General features: G+C 31.3%; 1 non-coding gene across 1 annotated transcript; it reads right to left on the minus strand.

Moving 5' to 3' along the window:
* Positions 1 to 18,492: 18,492 nt before the first annotated feature.
* Positions 18,493 to 18,564, minus strand: Trnae-uuc (transfer RNA glutamic acid (anticodon UUC)). Its single transcript has one exon. It is a non-coding gene; the product is annotated as a tRNA-Glu (tRNA).
* Positions 18,565 to 21,074: the final 2,510 nt, after the last annotated feature.

Here is a 21,074-nt window from a genome sequence, read left to right on the forward strand (position 1 = left end):
AATAGAAAAATATAGTAGTAAGAATATTTATACCTTCCTAACCTTTCCAGCTAAACCTACCACGGCTACATTTTCAAAGGGCAATTTAACTGTCTAATTGCACATAAAAAGGTAAAATGTGTCTTTGATAAGAAAACAAGTTTAATTGTTCATTTTTATCTCGGGTGGGGTTAATTAGGCACCGGTTGGGGGAACATCTTTAAATTGCTGAAACGAGTTAGACCACCCGACTGTGAAATTATCTAATTGAAAACACAGACAGGGTTTTCTAATTTGCAGTTATTTGGGAAACAAATAAACGAGTATCAAAATTGGTTCTGTTTAGTATCCGGTCTCCGGTGCAAAACATGAGTCCCGTTTACTTTTTTGGTTGTTTCGAGTAGTTTTGTTTATTATAAGATATAACACATGTTTTTATGGACATTATTGCTGTTTCTGGTGTTTCGATGATAAAAATGCTATTGAAAATGCATTGGTGTAGACATCATACTCTCATGTATAACTGGGTATTTACCTTAGAATAAGAATTAATCTAGTTGGTTTCAGTCACCGATAGAATGAGCTAAATGTAACCAATTACTAGTTGTTGCAGAGAAAAAAGATACAGGGGAAACGGTTATGGGAGGACCGTGCGCTTTCACCTATAAACACAATGATCTTTAAAGATCAATTTTAGACTGCCTTGAAAATAACAAAATTAAACAGCTTATTTATTTTAAAATTATTTTAAACTAACGTTTGCTTAAAACTTAATTTATTCGTCAATTATTTCGAACATAAAATAATATTCGCCATTAGACAATTCCATTACGAAAATGTGTTATTAACAAATTATTCCATCAAAATACACGTTTTTAATTACCCTAAGGTTTTGTGTAGCTACTTACTTTTTCATGCGACTTATACATTTTTAATCTTCACTATTGAACCTGTAGGTATATTCACCAATGGATGTATGTTAGAAACTAAATCGGAAGCAAACGCTTTTCATAACTAGAAACTGCAACCCGTGGCTATAAACTCTACAATGGTTGACCCAAATAATCTTTGACACGACGGCTATTACAAGTGTAATAATTCCCTTCTGATGTCAGCAACGACAAATTACATAGTTTTATGGATGTCTCATCAAGTCAACTTTTGGATTAAGAACAAAATTACTTTGACGTTATGGTGAATTGTTTCGTAAAAAACCCTATAAACTGTGGAAAAATTAATTTCCATACACTTTTACAGCTGAATAATCGTGACGAAAATCTTTCAAAATCTAAAATTAACTAAGTTTTGAGTGCCTTGAAATATTTACAACAATGGAAATAGTTTTGAATTAAGGACAAATAAAACTAATATCCTAATATTAAATGGTTGGAGTAGGTAATAAATGAGCAATGCAGCTTGTTTGGCAGTTTTTATAATCGAATATCTATTGAACAATTCAATACAATTGCTGCATTACGAATAAATACATACATGTTAATTTTTTTGTTACCATTTGATTGTGTGGGTCTTTGCACCGCAAAGCTATAAGATAATAATAATTATTTATTTCACTGTTACGTAAAGACAAAATATCTTAACATCAAGTAATCTATGGTTTATTTAGGATTTTCATATAAGTGTGCCAGCTGTTTAATTCGAAAACTAAAAGAGATATCAAAAAAAGTTAAATTGTAAATGCCTTGGATTTTTATTTTAAAATTGTAGACAAGTCGAAAGAAAATATTTTAGCCGCCATTTTTCCAATATGGCCACGAACTTTGTTTTTTCTTATATAACACCCTGTATTTTATGATGTATTCCAGTAGAAAATGTAATTTTAAGACAATTTTACTCATGTGATTTTTTTCATAAACCTAACCGTTTCAGAGATAATAACTTTTAAAGTTGTGAAATTTCGAATAGTTTTTGAATAAAACAGCTGGCATGCTTGCTTAGGCCTTTATCGAAACTCTTCCTTATGCCATAAGAAAAATCAAAGTTGGTGGCCATATTGGAAAAATTGCAGCTAAAATATTTTTTCGACTTGACTACAATTTTTAAAATAAAAAATCCAAGGCACTTACCATTTAACTTTTTTTTATATCTCTTTTAGTTTTCAAATAAAACTGCTGGCACACTTATATCAAGCATTTTACTTATTTTGATATCTCTTATAGTTTTCGAATAAAACACCTGGCACACTTATATCAATCACCCTGTATAGTACTGAGTAATCTATTTACAGAGAAAGATCAGTTCATAATAAAAATCTGGCTAAGAATTAATTTGGTCTCAGCCAGATTGAAAACTAACGATACAATTAACAATAAATTAATTTTATGATACCTAAAGAAAAATAAACAATAGCAACAAATTTAAAAATCTTTAATAGTGATGCATTAGCAACATAATATAAACCATTGTTACAATTTTGCACACAATATAAACTATTGTTAAAATTGTGCACACAATATAAACTATTGTTAAAATTTTGCACACAATAAACTATTGTTAAAATGTCGTCAAATATTCAACATTATCTACATATTTATTTAACCGTTTACTGCAAAGAATCCATATTAAAAATACAAAAAACTTACATCGTGTAAACGAAATGTATAAAATACAGAAAATTTAATTTTAAACGTCAAAAGAGTTCAGCCAGGTTAAAACAACACAAGTTTACCGTTTAATAAAGTGTAAATACCCTTTACCATGTTTAGTTGACCTAGTTCAGTAATCCCAGTCTCATTTTTGTTTTTGCGCCATCATTTTCTACTCGTCCAATTTCCAGGTAATGTTTACAGTAATTAAATCCTGTCTGGGTTTGTTTTAGATTCGCTCGTGCATGTTGACGTGCTGTATTAATGCTTAATTACACTGTGAAATGAAACAGTTTTTAAACATATCAAAATATTGAATAAACAGTTCAATTTTAAATTAATGCAATTTTCTACTTACATTATACATCTTTCTCTGGAATTAATATGTCACTATTAATGGTTTCAAGTTAGCATACATGTCTAAAATTGGGAATAAACATTTATATTGTTTAATTTAGGTGTAATATGTGACCATGTTAAAACTAAATCTAGCTGTTTTATTAGCTAGAACAAAAAAATTCCAAACGTATATGCTAGATAACATTTATTTAAACTTGCTTCATAGAATCATCAATGTTAGCTGTCCCTAATTTCTTTCAAGTTGCTTTAGTTGAGGTTAAGCTACTTTTAGCATTTGATTTCTGTTTGAACAGAAATTCAAATTTGTAAAACCTTAAGTTGCAAGTAAGAACGGAGAATGTGATGTTTGACCATAATTTTTGGTTCTGTAAGAATAACGTTGCTCTTCTTGACAATACGTATATTATAATAATAATAATAGTTGTTATTATTATTATTTGTATTATTTTATACAATATTTGTGATATTACATTATTTGTAAATTATGGAAATTAAATATCCATCTTAACATGACTAAAATTTGATTCATAAGGTTTTGGTGACTATTGGATTTTACCTTAAGAATTTAACCTCTTCTGTGTGGATATATATTAACGCTCTCATTACCATTATAAGGAGCATTTATTAAATAGCATGGTTATGTAAACTTATAATAAATGCTGTGGTCTTTTTGATACTGAAGTGGGCAGTGGGCACCCCATCTATGAGTACATTGAGCAGCTGTAGTAAATTTATAAATAAACAAGTTGAATATGAACTTAAAGATAATGTTGCTTATAGATAATTTTCTATATTCTCCATGTTCTCCCATGGTTTGGGATAGTTAGTGGTAGTTTGTGTAGCTTAGAAGACGCTTCAGTTTTCGATAACAACTGAGTTTAGTTTTACAAAAAAAAGTTTTTTTGAGATCAGTAATCCACATCGTTACATGCTAGTTGATCGATTCAACGGGGATTTTAATTTTTTCTAAAAATATCAAAAATTTTAACATGAGACAGGAATTTCTAGTTCAATAATCAAAGGCATAACTAACCTTTATATGAGCAGACATTAATAATTACCTTGCAGACATTTTATTAATTTTATTTTTGAATGTATTCCTAAACTATCATTTTACTAATCTTCAATTTATGTTACTACTACCATTGACTAGTAGTACCAAAGCTAGTACCCTAATTATATTGTTTGAGGACATTCTATTAGCTTATTCTTGAATGTTTACCTAACTTAATAATCATCAGTATAGGACACTAATGCCCCATTTATATTTAACAGACATTCTATTAACTTATTCTCACATAAATATTTTCCCAACCTAATAACTATCTGTATATGTCACTATTGTCCTATTTGTATTGCCTTGAAAACATTGTATTAACTAATTCAATGTTTCCTAATATACTAATCATAAATATATCTCACTAATGCCCCCTTAATATTGCCTTGTTGTCTAAGGTATTAATTTATTCTGGTTTTCCTAACCTACTAATAATCAATATATGTAACTTATATCCTATTGCCTTGTAGACATTATATTCAATAATTGACAACAAGAATAATTATTATTCTGTAATTTTTACCTACTAATAATCAATCCATGTCACTAATGCTCCATCACATAACGACACATCTGCAATCAACCTTACAAATAGTCTCTAGTCTTGTGTGAGGAATGTGTTGTCAGGACTACAAGGCATCAATTTACAGTGCTTTAAAAACATGAATTCACCCTTGGAAGGGGTGGCAGGTGGGTTGTGGGTCGGGCTGGGCTGTTTTTGTGGGCTGTTTGGGAGATCGTAATACATATTCAAACGTCAAACACCGCCTGCATTCCAGCCCTGCTTTGAAAATCAACCTGTTTGTCCAATTGGGTTGGAATTGTAGTTTATTTGAGATATGAGTTTATAGTAGTTTAGTATACCTTTTGAAACTAATTAATTAATTCATTGTTTTGAAAATTGACCGTTTTTACATCCGATAAGTACCTTTTCTACGTAACAAAACAACTTTTCTTATTTTTTTACCCTTTCAAATTTCCCGTGAAGGTTTTCATGCCATGTTTTTCATGATGTCCGGAAAGTTGGGGACAAGGAAACTTAGGGAAACGGAAACTTAGGGACAAATAGGGTTGTGAGCCGAGGGAGAGGCAAACGGAGGCTGATTAAGCTCTGAGAACGACGTGAAAACGATCGCGAATTTCTCCTATTTGGTACAAAAGGTAATAAATAAAGTCTAAAACTTCTTGCCTAAACTAGTCAGTATATGTGTCCCCCAGCCGTGCTACCACCATTATCATCACTAAAATCACAACGAATAAGCAACGAATCCACTGAGCTACTTTACCTGTCAATTCATATTTCCCTCTCTATCAAGATCAAGATAGAATGTTCAATATTTATATTACATCATAGATTGTTCTGTACACAGTGGGTATTTCACATGGATTACAGGCACAGAATTGAGCAAAACATTCATAGTTTTGGATCTATTCATCATTTAATGATTAATACATACATCTCCGTTCATACATTGTTGCTGTCTTTGTTTCTCTGTTGGCTTTAGTTAATTTAAACTACGCGGGAAATGTATGTATGTGGGTCGAAATCTTCATCTGGGTACCTGATTGAATATAACGGACTATTGTGATCCAACTGTTCTTATGCAAAATCTTCTTGTGCAAAACAAACCGTTGACATTTTTAATGTAATCTAATCTATTTTCGCATGTAATAGTAGATTATTATTAATAATTTTAGAAAATATAGTGAAAAACAAGAAGAAATTATACAGACTGTCCCAAAAGTCCCAGACCGGTTTAATATTTTCTAAACGAAAACAGATAAATCAATAAGATTTATCACATCAACACCACACTTAAAAATCTACTTTTTTAAGGGACTATCAATTTTCTGTCATATCATGGGGACGTCCCGCAAGGAGTCAGAAGGAAATCTTAAATAGAAGCATAGGTTGACATGCACATCAAAAAAAGCTCAAAAGAACGCCTGAGTAAAAAATGGTAGCCGTTCAAAGATTTCTTGAACCTGCCATTTTGAACCTTTGAACGACTGTCATTTTTTACTCAGGCGTTCTTTTGAGCTTGAATTTACGGCATTGTAATCTACTAGTGAAGACCTTTAATTTGATGTGCATATCGACCTATGCTTACGTTAACAATTTTTTCCCGATTCCTAGGGCTGTGCCCCCAAATGCAAATTAAATGAATCTTTGAACCACTGTCATTCTTGACTTGGTTGTCCGTTTGAGTTCAAACTTGCGGCATTACATTCTGCTAGTAAAGACCTTTAATTTGATGTACATGTCAACCTATGCTTCTATTTAAGATTTCCTTCTGACTCCTTGTGGGACGTCCCCATGATGTGACAGAAAATTGATATTTCCTTAAAAAAAGTAGATTTTTAGGTGTGGTGTTGATGTACCAAATCTTATTGATTTATCTGTTGTCGTTTTGAAAATATTAAACCAGCCCGGGACTTTTGGGACAGTCTGTATATTGTATAACTAAGTGAAGTGAGAAAATTGTATTGGTTGTAAAAACAGTTTTAAAGCTAATAGCCGTACTAAGATTGCAAGGATCATTGAAGCAGAAGAATCTACGATACGACTCAAACGTGCAAGATTTCTAAACTAAGAACATTATAGTATATTTCTTATAATACACCACGTTATTGATCTTAAGTGTACGAGACACAAATTTTCTACCAGAGAGCATGCTTTCTACTGTACACATAATATCTATTAGTTCTATACTTTTAACTACCATTCAGCATAAATACTTGGCCAAACCTGAACTCAGACCTTGTTGAAAAGTAACAGAATCAATAAAAAATACATTGAAGTACCGGTATGCGTTTATTGCTACAGCTAGGTTACGCCAAATCCAACTTGAATTTCTAAATCGAATTCCATAACCTTTATAAAAAATGTACTTTATTTATAGTCTGTAAACTATATCAGTTAAAACAAAATTCGAAGACAAGTTAATGGAAAAAATAGAAATAGCTTTAATGATAAGGATGGGTAAGTAACACATGTAGAATGTTAACTTAGTTTGCGATTGCTGTTTTACAAAGGTGACCTGCCTCTCTTAAGAGACTACTGGATTTAAAGTACCCACCTGTTAGGCGACCTACCTTAAATTATATAGGATAAGGGTAACTATCTCCCGTAGTGGCCGCATCAGAACCGTCTTGATTAGGGTTAGACTATCTTTGTTAGAATGAAAAAAATTACCTTTTACAGTTTTAATCCGTGTATATTACAACTTTCAGAAACTTCGATCATGAAGAAGAAGGATGATTGGGAAAGGGCTCGATTTTGTAAACAAGGTCCTAAGAAAACTTTTAAGGACCTTGTTAATATAGGATGGTAATTTTACTAGTACTAAGGTATCCTTAACACAACTTTTAAGGTAAGGTTTTGAGGATCATAAGCAATTACGAAATAGATAGCAATAAAAGAAAGATATAGATGTGGTTGAAAGATATAGTACAAAAAGTAGGAGATTACCTTGAACAAAATATAAAGGTGAAGAGAATCCAACTTATTGCCAAAATAATATTGAAAAATGTTCCAGAAGGCAGAAAATCAGCTGGACCCCCGGATGCAGTGTGGTGGGACCAGGATATGAGGAGGACACTGTGAACCCACAGGCCCTATGAAGTCTCATAGGTTGTCTTTGGCTGTGATAATGAGTACATACCAAAGAAGTTAAAGTTAAGTTTCATATAATGGCAAGTAATTAAACTAAGTACACCAGTTGGCTTCTTCTTTTTTATACCTTCATAAAATTATTTTCGAATTACAATCAATGATTACATCTGCGTACACAATCGATGTTTTTAATCATCAAACTGATAATCTTAGAATTAATTATTGAAAGCAACGTAATTCTAAATTATGCAACAGTTACAGTTTTAGGGGCTCTATTTACGTGAAAAACAAAAATAACAATAAACCTTGGTAACTTTGCTGTCATATTGATCCCTTTACTGATCATAACCTATTCACCTTCATTCTTATCCTACTTTATCGACTTGGTAAAATTTAATCAAGTCAAATTCTAATTTATAAGCGAAAAAGTGTGGGAATAGGTTATGAACTTTCCATTTGAAAACAAAAATGGTTTAAAACAGTTAAATAAGAAAACATAAGTAGAACATGTATAAGATTACTTGAGATATGTTTCATTCATCTAATGGTTTGTATAACAATGCAATTATTGGTGTGCTCTACGGATTATTATATTAAATAAACCTTAGCTAAATAAGAAGGAAACATATTATGTGTAGCTTATCCGAGGTGAAAACTATATCTTCAGCTTTATAGTAAACAAATGTTTTATTTATATTTTGTAATTATAAAATTCTACTAATTCAGACCGATTAATAAGGTAGGTTGTATTACTATTATGAGTTGTAAGTACTTTTACTAAACCCAGAGTAATATATTTTGATATTGATAATGTAAGGAGTTCCTCCAGTAAGAATATACTACGAAATCCATAATGGTAAAATATTAAAAATGCAATATTTAAAATATAAAAGAAGATGGAACGTTTTCTTACTATGGTTGTTTTTATACGACACTTAAATAGTGTTGATTGTTTTTTTTCTAAGCTGTCCATTATTTTAATTTACCTATACTATATGAATCCATATTTTCTATTACTATTAATGTTTAAATGCCATACATGTACGAGCTTATCCAATCATATTTCCCAATCACACGTGTTTATAAGCTGATGCAATAACCTGAAATAAGACTGGGATATTTAACGATTTGAAAATGTTAGTGGTTTTGAATCCAGTCCAGAAACTCCTAAATAGCCATAATGGTGTAATTAATATTCGAAAACATTTGGTTCTCGTCATTAAACTCGTGTTTCTGGTACCAATATAGATTTAATCTGCTTGTTTTATAGGAGGCCATAGGCCAAATCATCTCGTTAAACTAAATGAATTCGGAATAACATTCCAGCTATTTATTTTCCAGTTTAATAATGCCTGGAATAATAGTCATAAGCAGATCGGTATATTTAACACTGCTGTTATTTCAGTTTGGGAAGAAATTTAAAGATTTAAATTTTAAGGAGAGTTTAAAAGCAGGTATAAACAATGAATTGTAGCCTGGAAATATGCCGTCGTGTAAGAAACAATATTAATGTAAAGAATTAAAAATAGATTCCCATGTATTTAGGTTAGCGTTGTAGCTATCTTGAAAAGTATCTGAAAACTTTTATGTATTCGAATAACTTAAAACCTGAGAAACACAATGGGACACATATTTTTACAGTTTAATAATATACAACATAAGATACAACTTCGAGTAGCAATTAAAACTTCTTTTTTTCATAACTGAACAAATTCAAAATGTTCAAAATGTCAACATCTATGGTTTGTGGCACTGCAATATCACTCGGGGTAAAATATTTAGCAATTTTATGCAACATTTTATGCAACGTTTTATGCAACCATAGTTATGTGTATTTTTTCCTACTTTCCATATTTTTCTCTTAACTATAAACCAACTTTCTAACAGGAACCATCCTGTTAGCTATGATAAATGTATTCCACTACACTATATCAACTTTAGTCTTGCATTACTACCATTACTCTTATGTTACTATCCTCGATCTTCTAGTAACTAGACTCACCTTTCTAGTGACGGTAAAATCTTTTACCAATTGACAACAACAGTATCATGGTGTATCATCTTTACCCCTTGTAATCATCTGCAAACATAGTCTTCATTTAGGTGGTAACCTAAAATCCTTTACTTAGCTGTCATTGGTCATTGGGATTTTAATAATTGGTCCAAGTTAACGAAACAGCTGATCTTGGCACATATCAACTCTTTATGTATTGATCTTGCATTATAAGCTACACAAGGCTAATCCACACTCATTCACCATATTTTCGTTAAAATCCGCTCAGCCGTGTCCGTTTCAAGTAGTAAAATTACCTTTCATTGCAAAACCAATCCAAATTAGCTACGATATTCCGTCATCAGATGATCTTCCGTTACAGACTTCTATCATCATTGCTCCTTTACTAGCCAGCCCACCATCTACAATGATCATAATCGCAAACCACATGGTTACACCGATTACAAGCCCTAGAACATTGCACAATGGTTACATCTCTTGGACCCTTCAGTTATCCAAGCACAGCATTGTGCTTTAGTCTTATCGACGTAACGTCTGGTCGCCATAAAAAGCTAATTTACATAATTCAGCCGTGCCGAGCCCGGACCGTCAGTAGTGCCGGTATTTTAATACAATTCAATGGGTTACAATTATTTAGACCCGATATAAATCTCAAAGATCAATGCCAAATGTCTTTGTTGGAGGCTATCATAAAACAAGGGTCCATTTCCATACAATGGTCGGCCTATCTGATGCTTCTAGACGATGAAAATCCACGGGTAATGGGGTGCTCATTTGTAGGCTTTTTGGAGCTGCAAACGTGTTTTTCGTCGCTCCTGCCCACACGAATTCGCACCGTTTGTTGCGAAGACAAATTTGGGGAAGAAACTTAATTGGTGTTTGAAAAAGTCTGCTTCGTGGTGGTTTATCGGTTGAAATTAAAAAAAAACTGGGTTAGGTAAATGACATTACATATTGCTGAACTAGCTGTAACTAGCTGATTGCTGTAGCTGTGTTATGTTCGATCAAACTTATTCATTCATATTCAAACTACACGAGGCTTAGTTTGGTTTGGTGAGATTCAGAATGAATTGCAAAATTAATCCGTATTCTTCATTGGTTCCTAAAATAAATGATTCTTTAGCTTAAAAAAAGGAATAAACTATTTATATTATTGTTTGGTAATCATTCTAATGAGAAGGAATAAACATATTGCTAAAAAGCTAAAAAACAATTACCCTAGTCCAAACAAAAACGATGCACTCCCCCCCTCCCATACAAAAGTCTTGCAGACTACGTGCAGTACTCCCGAATTTCTAAAGGTATAAGTTAATTTCTTGTTTGCCCTTATTGGATTGTATTGAAACAATTACATAATAAAGTTACGTGCCAGTTTTATCTTACTCGGGTTCGGTTACATTTTGTTAATGGTTTTTTTGGGTTTCATCATAAGAACAAGAGCCCATTTTGGATTTGATTGATTTGAAAAGCTTACAGTGAAAGATATTCCAGGAACACGAGCCTCTGGTACCAATTCCAAGATGTAGTCGATAACTAAATGACATTGCTTTATAGGTAACATCGTCAATGTAATACCCATACTATAACTAACTATGCTATGTTATTGAGGTAGTATTATGGCCATTTTCCATTTTTGATTAGTAAAAAGGTTTTCTAGAATCTGATCTTGTCTTCAGAAGAGAAAGTAACTCAAATCTATCAACATTAGAAAAACTTATCAACTTCCAAAATTGAAAACCCACTAAAACTAATAATTGTAAACTATTATTACTAACTGATTATTTCTAACTATTATCACTAACTGATAATTGTAAACATTACAACAATAAAAAAAAAATAATTCGTAAAATGACTGGGCTCAAATCGACATGTCAGGACAAGGGTGTGAATCATGGATATCAATAATATTTTTATTATTTCCTGTCAGTTATTGTAAAAACAGTAAACATTTAACATTCATTACAATTTTTACAAGTTACATAGCCTAATTAAATAAAATGACGTTTAACGTGCAAGCTGCCATACCTTCAGTGCTGGTACCTGCATAAAGGTATTAGTCAACGTATGGTTGCAGTTTTTTACAATCATAAAAACTGTCTGAGGCAAATAAATAACCTACTTAGCACAAGAGATGCACATGTTACATTTTGATGGTGTGTATTATACATGTGAATATGCGTCTTTGGTATAAATGCATTGTATGAAAATGGAGACGATAAGATAAAACATATTAGCAACCTAAAAATTTTTTGACGAACAAACGCCAAGGTAATTTTACTACAAACAGAACATTTCCAGTAAACTAAGATATTTATAGTTTTAGGTATAGTTATTACATATAGTATTAGTTAGTTGCTTAATGGATTTTAACTCCGTTTCATTCGACTATTGCTCGGATAATATTGTATTAGTTTGCACTTTATTAGATTAAAACCTCTAAAAAGTGTTTCTTCTGACTACAGATTTTATCTTACTGGAACGTTTTGTAAACTAGGTGCGGCCGTGCTCCTGTTATATTGTGAACAAAGATATTTTAATGTTTATATTATATTAGCCACCTTTCGTACCTTCACCACTAGAATACTATTATAATTTAAGTTACACAAGAAATTATATTTTTTATGGGATGAATTGTGAAGATGCAACATTTTGAATTGCGCTTGTGTTTAATTTATTTCTGTACTTTGCTCTTTAAGGGTGGATTGCAATCATTTTTAAATAACACTGTTTCCAAAATACACAAACCAACAGTACAAACCACTCAATGAAAACAAAATCTTTCGCTTACCCAATAAAACACATGCCCCCCCCCCTTACTGTGTAATTCCATAACTCACTCGGTATCAGAGCAAGCCAGATCGTCCAATCGGGCATCAATGATCACCAAAACAAGTTCAAGATCCAGTCCCAGAATGATTCAGAACCAAAACCGGTTCTCTCGTCTGGCCCCACAGACCCATATTTTTGACCCGACGATTACACCATCTTGAACACCTTCCACGCAGCTTCCCTCACTACTGAGAGTTATATTATTTCGCTAACGTCTAAAAGGTTCGCATTTTATTCTAACATCCAACCGGTTTTTTTTTACAAGTTTAATTGAGATGTTTGTTACGATGATGGTGATATTATGTAAAGACGAGCACTTTGCTAAACTCAACGGAGGTCAACCAGCACATGAAATCGCTCGTAACTTTGACCGCACAAGGAAAACATTTCTCAGTTGTGGCCCTGGCTAAATTGGTCAGTTTGCTAAGCCTTGGGAATATCATATTCTTTCTCGTTAATGTTTTAGGTTTTTCAACACCGGATGTCGTATAACCCATGGATTTGTTATGTCCAAACCTACCGAACACTCGTTATAGGGGTCCTGCTTATATAATCCTTAATCGGGTGAACATTATGGATGTGGAAGGGAGCATATCAAACAAGGCGAAGATTGAGGGATATTTAAATTTGTAGGATAAAAAACCTAAAATATTCAAGCTTAAATAAGTTTTTTTAAATCATTGAAATTTGAGTGTTAAGTCAATAAGTAGTTACACAGAAACAAAAATTCATACGTAAACACTAACACCAGTTATTTCAGGATTCAGGCTGATAACCGTCAGGAGCCTGATACGTTCATGATTTATATGAAGGTAATTAAATGCATTATATAAAGTGTTACTGATTATGAATTTAAGTTTTCCTAATCTAACAAACAAAAACTAGACATCATGTTTATTACACATTCTGATATTGGTTCCTTCAGTGATTGGATACGTTTGTCAAACGGTACAATTTCTTGTCGGAAAACAAACAACAACTAATTAAAAGACATTAAAATAATTCATGCCCCTAAACTTGACATACTGAAGTACATAGCTCTTGAAAGTAAAAATCGTAACTGGTACAGCTGAGAAAATCTTAAGAGCAATGTATTTTATCAACAGAAACAGTGATTTACAAATTATTATACTTAACGAAAAGTTAAGTTCAAGATATGCAGTTTTCTCGTAGGGTGGTATAAAGTAAAGAATTAAATGTCACACTTGATTTCTCTCTATATTTTTGAATAGACAACTAAAAAAAAAGGTATCGTTGAAAGTAATTGATTAAATTGAAACCAATGTTTTAAAATGCATAAAATTAAAGAACAATATGTTATAATAGCAATTGACGTGATTCACAAATCAACGTAGACAAAGCTTATCGAAAAGCAAACAAGAGTTGGTCAGATAACAGATGTTTACACGCCGGCTAAAAGTAATGGCACGCATTTGATTGTATTTGTTTAAGGGACACGAAAACATTTTGACAGGCATTTGACTGAAAAGCGTTGTTACCAAGCAAACAGTGAAACAACTTTTCACGTTTATTTAAAGGGTCTCGTATTTTACCGTTGCCTAATTAAATCGTTCCTCGATGTAGCTTTTAATTTGTTTAAGGATTTTTTTAGAGTTTGAGTTACATTATTTTTTAATTGATTCGTACTCAATTGTGTTTCAAATAATTCTATTCGAAAGTCATCGGGCTGTATTCCATGCTTTTTTAATTCATATTTCTTCCCAACTATATAACTGCTTTTTGTAGCCAGATCTTCCACACACTCACATAAAAATGTGAGTGGTAGTACAATGTTATATAGAGTGTAAATTCTGCTTGGCGTACTATCATTTATGAGTTTTATGAATTTACTTATTTAATTTTATTTCGATAATTATTTTGGATTTTATTTTGTGTTTTATGAACTTCTTAAGAGTTTCTTAAATCGTGTGACCTTTGATATGCATCAAAGACTATAATCTTCAAATTATTATGGCTCTGTAACGGGAAAATATGAGTTATACAGGTTGATTATTACTGATCGAAAACCATTCAAATTCGACTTATTGAGGTTAAATAGTTAAACCTTTAACTTTTAACATTTCAGTTTATGGGGATTTCAAGAGGATTACAAAAAATTCTGTATACAAAGGAATTCGAGATACAAAGATCCTTATCACATTTTGTATCAGACCATACATTAAATACAGGCGCTTACAACAACAAAACATAAACTTAAAAATGTTTTTTTGAATTGAATGAATTAATACATGTTGTCAATGGATGGATTGTAAGCTGAAATAGGTTTTTAAATTAACAATTAAATCATGCACGCCATTGCAGGAATTAGTCGATGCCGGTTATTATGGATCTATTGATTGTAGGGAAAAGCTTTATTTCTGGATGTGCCGAAAATAGCATTGCTCTTAAGAAATGCGTATATCAATATTCAGTGACCCTCACTGATGAGGACCCTCAATCTTAGCTAGATATATTATTTTACGGTTAATTTCCCGCCAATTTCTCGGTTGTCCAGCTAGTTTCCCGCTCATTTGCTAACTGCTAACTCTTCTCCCAAATCATTTAATCAAAATACTGTAAATTATTTTATTCGTGTCATAACCGCCCCATTATCACTCAAATATACAGTGTAACAGTGTAGATGCAGTATTTTTAAAACCCGCCAATGTTAATACAGTTTTGTAATTTTATCACTATAATAATTACAATTTTAAAACTAGACATTAGAGAAAAACAGGGTAGGAACGGATTAACCCCCCATATTATCTCCGAAAAGATGGGAGGGGGTCAAACCACCTTATTACACCATTCATGATTAAATATTAAATGTAGCTGATAAAAATAACAAAAAATAGTTCAGCCCTAAATTTCATTGATCCCTAAAAGCAATTTGATCTGTACTTACTAATGTTACTTTTAGAAATTACTCTACACGACAGGCAATGTTCATTAACATTTTCCATCTCCCAGAAGAGACATGTCCTGGAGAAGGACTTCGTGCCGGACTAGAGTTGACCTTTGCTCCTCTCCTTCGTGTTTTATTCATTCCACTGTCTCAGTCATTAACAATGTTCCACTGCATTCTGTCATGCCTCAATACTACCTGATTTGCGCCGAATTCCACCGTGATTCGGCCCAGATAACAATACTCCTCATCTACTTCATTCATATTACATTTTGTTACGTACTAAGTGAAATTTGGGACGTAAAAGTACTTACTCCTGATGAAAATAGTTGGATTTGAAATTGAATTGTTAATTGATTCAAATCAAAGTACTCGGCTTAAAAATCCGATGGTCGCTGGTTCAACCCTACGCAAAGTGGTTTCTTGGACCTGATGTAATCCTTATTATTTGGCGATAGTTATTAATGTTAACCAAATATTTTTATTTAGTACCAAAGCTTTTAGAGTACTCCTGAATTAGTATCTTGTGGATTAGAACTGAATCTCATCAAAGAGAATATTTTTAGCTCTAGCAGTTCATAAATAGTATATGTATGTAAGTATATTATATGTACAAAAAACGTATTTTTTTACTAAACTTTTTTACATAATTGCATACATAATATGAAAAAGGCTTCAAACACACATATTATTAAGAGGGCTGGAAACAGTCTCTTGAATCATTCTTTCTTTTTGATAATACATATAATATCGTACATATAATATAAAATTATAGTATAAAGCTTGTCATTATAAACATAATACTCATAGAAGAACACCAAATACAGCCCTTTATGTACAAATGAACTTATGAAAAGTTTATTTCCATTCAAGTATATTTCTATGAAAATTTCCATTCCGAAGTTTAAGTTCCGTAATTATAACAAAGATTTACAGAGTAGAAGAGCCCAGTAATTAAGAGAAATAAGAGACCGACTTGGAAAAGAAAGGCTTTGCAAAGTGCTGCTCTCAGTTAATGTGGGTTATTTATTCACTTGTTTTAAAATCTTGGTAATGCTTTTATTATTTCTCTTGAACAATGAACTTCATTTCCGATTAGTTTTTTTGTTTGTTTTCTAATAACTAAAATGAGTAATTAACCTAGAAAATATAAAAATACGCTTTGAATTGCATTAGGGACAATTAATTAAAGTGAAATAAAATAAAATCGTTTTAATTTTATTAAGGCAAACATTATTACCTTGTGTCCATTCTTACAGTTAACTCTTATGAACTAAACCACATGTTTGCAAAAAAATTCAAAGATAATTTAAAAGGTAAAAAATCAGCAGCTATTTTTCAGTTAATTTAAACCAAGGTTTGATTCTTTCAAAACTCTTGCTATCTAAATTGTTTTTTTTTTTAGGTAAAATGTGGTGTACGAAATCCTACATAATATCTTCAATTTCAATTAAATACCTTACCTGTACTTTATAAAAGTAAGATGGATTTAAAAAATATATATGCGTAATTTTTTTTAGCTGTAGTTGGTATAGAAACTAAATTGAATCTTTTTAATATTATAAAATTTAATTTGTATAAAGTTTTGATTAACACTATGAATTAAAATCATTAGGTCTGGGCCGTAACAGATAATGGTGAGATCAACATCTATGATTTTACTTGTTTAAGTTAGTCAAATTTAGTAAAATGTTAAGTTATATCATAATAAAAGGAGTTTTATTTAATTTTATCTAGTCCTTTAATCTATGATTAAGCATTTGAACATACTGTATACCATATTCATTGACATTGTCACGGAAAGATATGTAATATATTGCATTCGCATAGTTAACTTGTTTAAAACAGAATAGAGGTTTTTGCTTCGATTAACATAGACCATAATGAATATTTAAGATGCATATTTAATATTATTAATATTAGTTAAGATAAGTTATATGAATACCTTAACTATAAATAATAATGGATATTAAATATAATTATATTTTAATGAGCCAAATTTATATAACTATATTATCAAAAGAAGGTCTTAAACAACGAAGAGAAACAAATTGGACAAAGAAGGACTTCTGAAAATGCTCGGAATAAGCTTGAAGTTAATGTGGGTAATTTATTTACTCTTCCCAAGGTTTCTAGAATGGTTAAAATGAAATTATTCTCGATAATACATTTAAATGTTGCTATTAAAATGTTGTAATTTATACAATTTACTCTGTTATATGAACGGTACTTTAATTTTTAAATACTACCACCTAAAGTATTGATCAATACAAAAATGTATTTATAAATCTGTTTTCCATGTATAATGTTGATTATTAATTTAGTATGTAATATTTTGTTCGAAATACAAAAACACCAAAATTGTATTGTGTTTTTACAGTTCTTAATAAAACACATACCAAGATATTGCACAGCCATCTACGGGAATACCTACAGTAATACCTGTAGGAAACTTCGCTAAGAACTAACTTTTGATAAATCAATAAATTCATTAATGATCACAAGATGATGAAAAGTCACAAGAAATTTTAAACTCCTTGAGTTATTTATTTCACATTGTTTGTACTGAGTTTATAAAATAACAAATCTTTGTTAGCTTATTTTATTACCTTCTTAAAAATCATAAATTTCACACTATTCAAAAGCGAAACGGGTTCTAAAATAACTCTTATGACAGAAATTTTATTCGCCAATCCTCTATTATAATCTTTATCGTAGACTTTATCTACTAGATCAAGTATATTATTTTATATTATATATCAGTATATTTTGTTTCAATTATGCATGTTACCTGTTCCATAAATATCTGGGTACATTGTGCCAAATTGTTGTTACAGCAGTGTGTGTTGTGTGTCCTCAGATGCCAACTTTTTAATGATTTTGTTCTCTTGTTTTATTTTTTGACTTTCTGTGCTATTATTGACTAGGTATACTTAACTAATTAATTTGATAGGCCTACTAGCATGGTTAGTTTTAGGCAAAGAAGAAATAAATACGCACATATTTTTTTTAACAATTGTATATTTTTTACATTGAAATTAGCCTGTATATTTTAATAATTTTTCGGCAATAAATATATTATATTTGTTATTCTTCTATTCTATTGAATACCAATGAGTAAAAAGTAAATTCCCATGCCGGGAATCGAACCCGGGCCTTCTGGGTGAAAGCCAGATATCCTAGCCACTAGACCACATGGGAGTTGACGGAGCTTGTATACTGCCACATTTTGCGTGACCTACGTAGCTTACATCTCTTAGCGCAAACCTCATACATAACTATACATGTAACTTAATTAATGTATTAGGTGGTTTTAAGAAATTTTAACAATTGCATCGCTAAAACTGAATAAGCTTATGTTAATATTTAACGTTATATTTTATAATACGTAATATTTTACGTTAATATTTAAACGTTAATATTTTCCCCCAACTTATTACGTTATAGCGATCTAATTACTGTTACTAAGACATTCAATGATAATTTTGTGTATGTAGAATTTATTTAAAAATTAGGAACATCGTCATAGTAATAATGTACACTAAGATCAAAGAGATAGCTCACCATACATTTCAAGTATAAAATACATCTATAGTATACTCCATCTATTCAAATAATAATTTCAGTATTTTAAATTGAAAATAAAGTGAAATGAATTAAATTACAAAAACTCAAAGTATGATTTTAATACTTGTTCCAACTTAGCAAGCCCAGAATTAAAAGGTCAAGTATAAACGCATTCACAAGCCGTTAGAAGGCGTTATTTACTATTATTAACAACTATTTCATACATTAAATATATTCAATATATATATATTGAAATTTCCTTTTAAAACGTTTTTATTTGTTTTTTTGTATATTCACTATCCTAAATTGATAAAGTTAGTCTAAAATCCCCCTCATTTTATTTTGGTTTTCATTTGTTAACAGTGTCACTAAGCATTATCCAACTAAAATATCCTATCTGGTGCAATATTTTGTGATAACTAAGCTTGCTTACATTCTTTTTTCATTCACATAATATCAATTACCATGCAGTAACATACACAATCCAAGCATGGCGATTCAATGTAAATATTATCTTGCGTCTTGTACAGTATGATGTCCAACACTGGGGTGTTGCTTGTGTTTGTGTTGGTGACAATAACATCAACTGCATAACAGAAACACTTCATCAATGTGAAAATGGCTTGCGGGCATTCGTTACTTTCGGGGAGAAATATTGACAAAGGTAATTCGACATAAAACAACATGATAAGTTACCAAATCTGTACAAGAAGTTCTTAACAAATATTTGGAATAAAATTGCTTTAGAATGTTTTGTGTAATGACTGTTTTTACTATATATGACCTGGTTGTTTTAAAACGTTAACAACACTAGTTCAACGTCCAAGGTTCCTTTTTTATTTGAGTAGTGTTTTAACTCTTTTTTTTTTGTTAATCGACTTCGTTAATCACTTCAACACTAAAACCAAATAAATTAACAATTCGTTGACTTATCGATTGAAAACAATAAGCTCGAATGTAAAGTAAACAATGACGTATTCTATTAATAAAGGAACTACTAAATGTAAAACTAAAATCTTAGCTTAGCACCCAATTCCTCTTAATAAACATGAGCGTAAAAGTAAACAAAAATATTTAGTTTTCAAATCTGCTCTCCATTTCCCTAGCCATTGTTGAACACTCGTAATACATTTACTATCGAAAATTGTTTATTTAACAAGCGTTTTAATTGGCCACTTCTATTAGATACTTCACAATAAAAAAGACACATTTGATAAATTGCTATTTAAGTTTGATAAATCTTTACAGTGTATTAACAAAGATTTTGACGAGATTTAAAATATTTAAAACTTTCATTTAAAACCTAAATTTCCACATAAACCACTCAAACAAGTTAAGTTTTCCTTGAATACTTTGAGACGATTCCTATACAGCCAGGTGCAGATGTAACTGATTCTAAGCAAAGTTTCTTCACCCTGGGGAATACAGCCGAACTTCCCTCTATAAGCAATCTAACTTTCAGTTTCATTTGCATTAGACGAGTGCGTATGCGTATTCAAACGCTTTGGATTACTTAGACATACTTAGTTATCGTGTGTCTTCCAGGTTAACACAGTATTCATCAATTTATCCATACTCGATTAATTTTGCTGGAAATGGTTGTAGATTATCATTTTTATAGTTCCACATGTTCAACCCCTGACTAATTTTACACACCGCTTCAGGTTAAGTGTTGGGGTACGTATTATTATCACAATGTAAAATCTTATTGGTGTCTGGCAAAATTTGAACCCGGAGCTAGTGCACCAAAGCCTCACGCTCTACGAATAGACCAGTTCGCACCAAACTAGTGTGGATTTTACGGAAATCAACAGATACCGAAATTATAGTGGATATTTTACCAAACATGTACACTCAAAACTTACTTCATTTCAATAAATTATTATCAATTAGTTGAGATGGGGACGCCACCTAGGTGCGTATTCTAACCAAAATATGAGTCAAGGAGTGTAGAATGTTGTGAGATCATCTGTGTAGCTTTGTTACTGACTAAGATCAGCTGTTTCATCAGTCAGGATCATGTATGTAAATCCCAATGCTCATGAACAGCTGGGTCCAGATTCGAAACATCAATAAGCTACTGACTTTTCTCAGTTATACATAAATTTAGTCCATCCTATTTACGACAATAGCGCTTCCCCAGA

Source organism: Macrosteles quadrilineatus, unplaced genomic scaffold, assembly GCF_028750875.1.
Source record: "Macrosteles quadrilineatus isolate MER2022 unplaced genomic scaffold, UCM_ALF_1.0 Scaffold_6__1_contigs__length_79288215, whole genome shotgun sequence".
Classification (NCBI taxonomy): Eukaryota; Metazoa; Arthropoda; class Insecta; order Hemiptera; family Cicadellidae; genus Macrosteles; species Macrosteles quadrilineatus.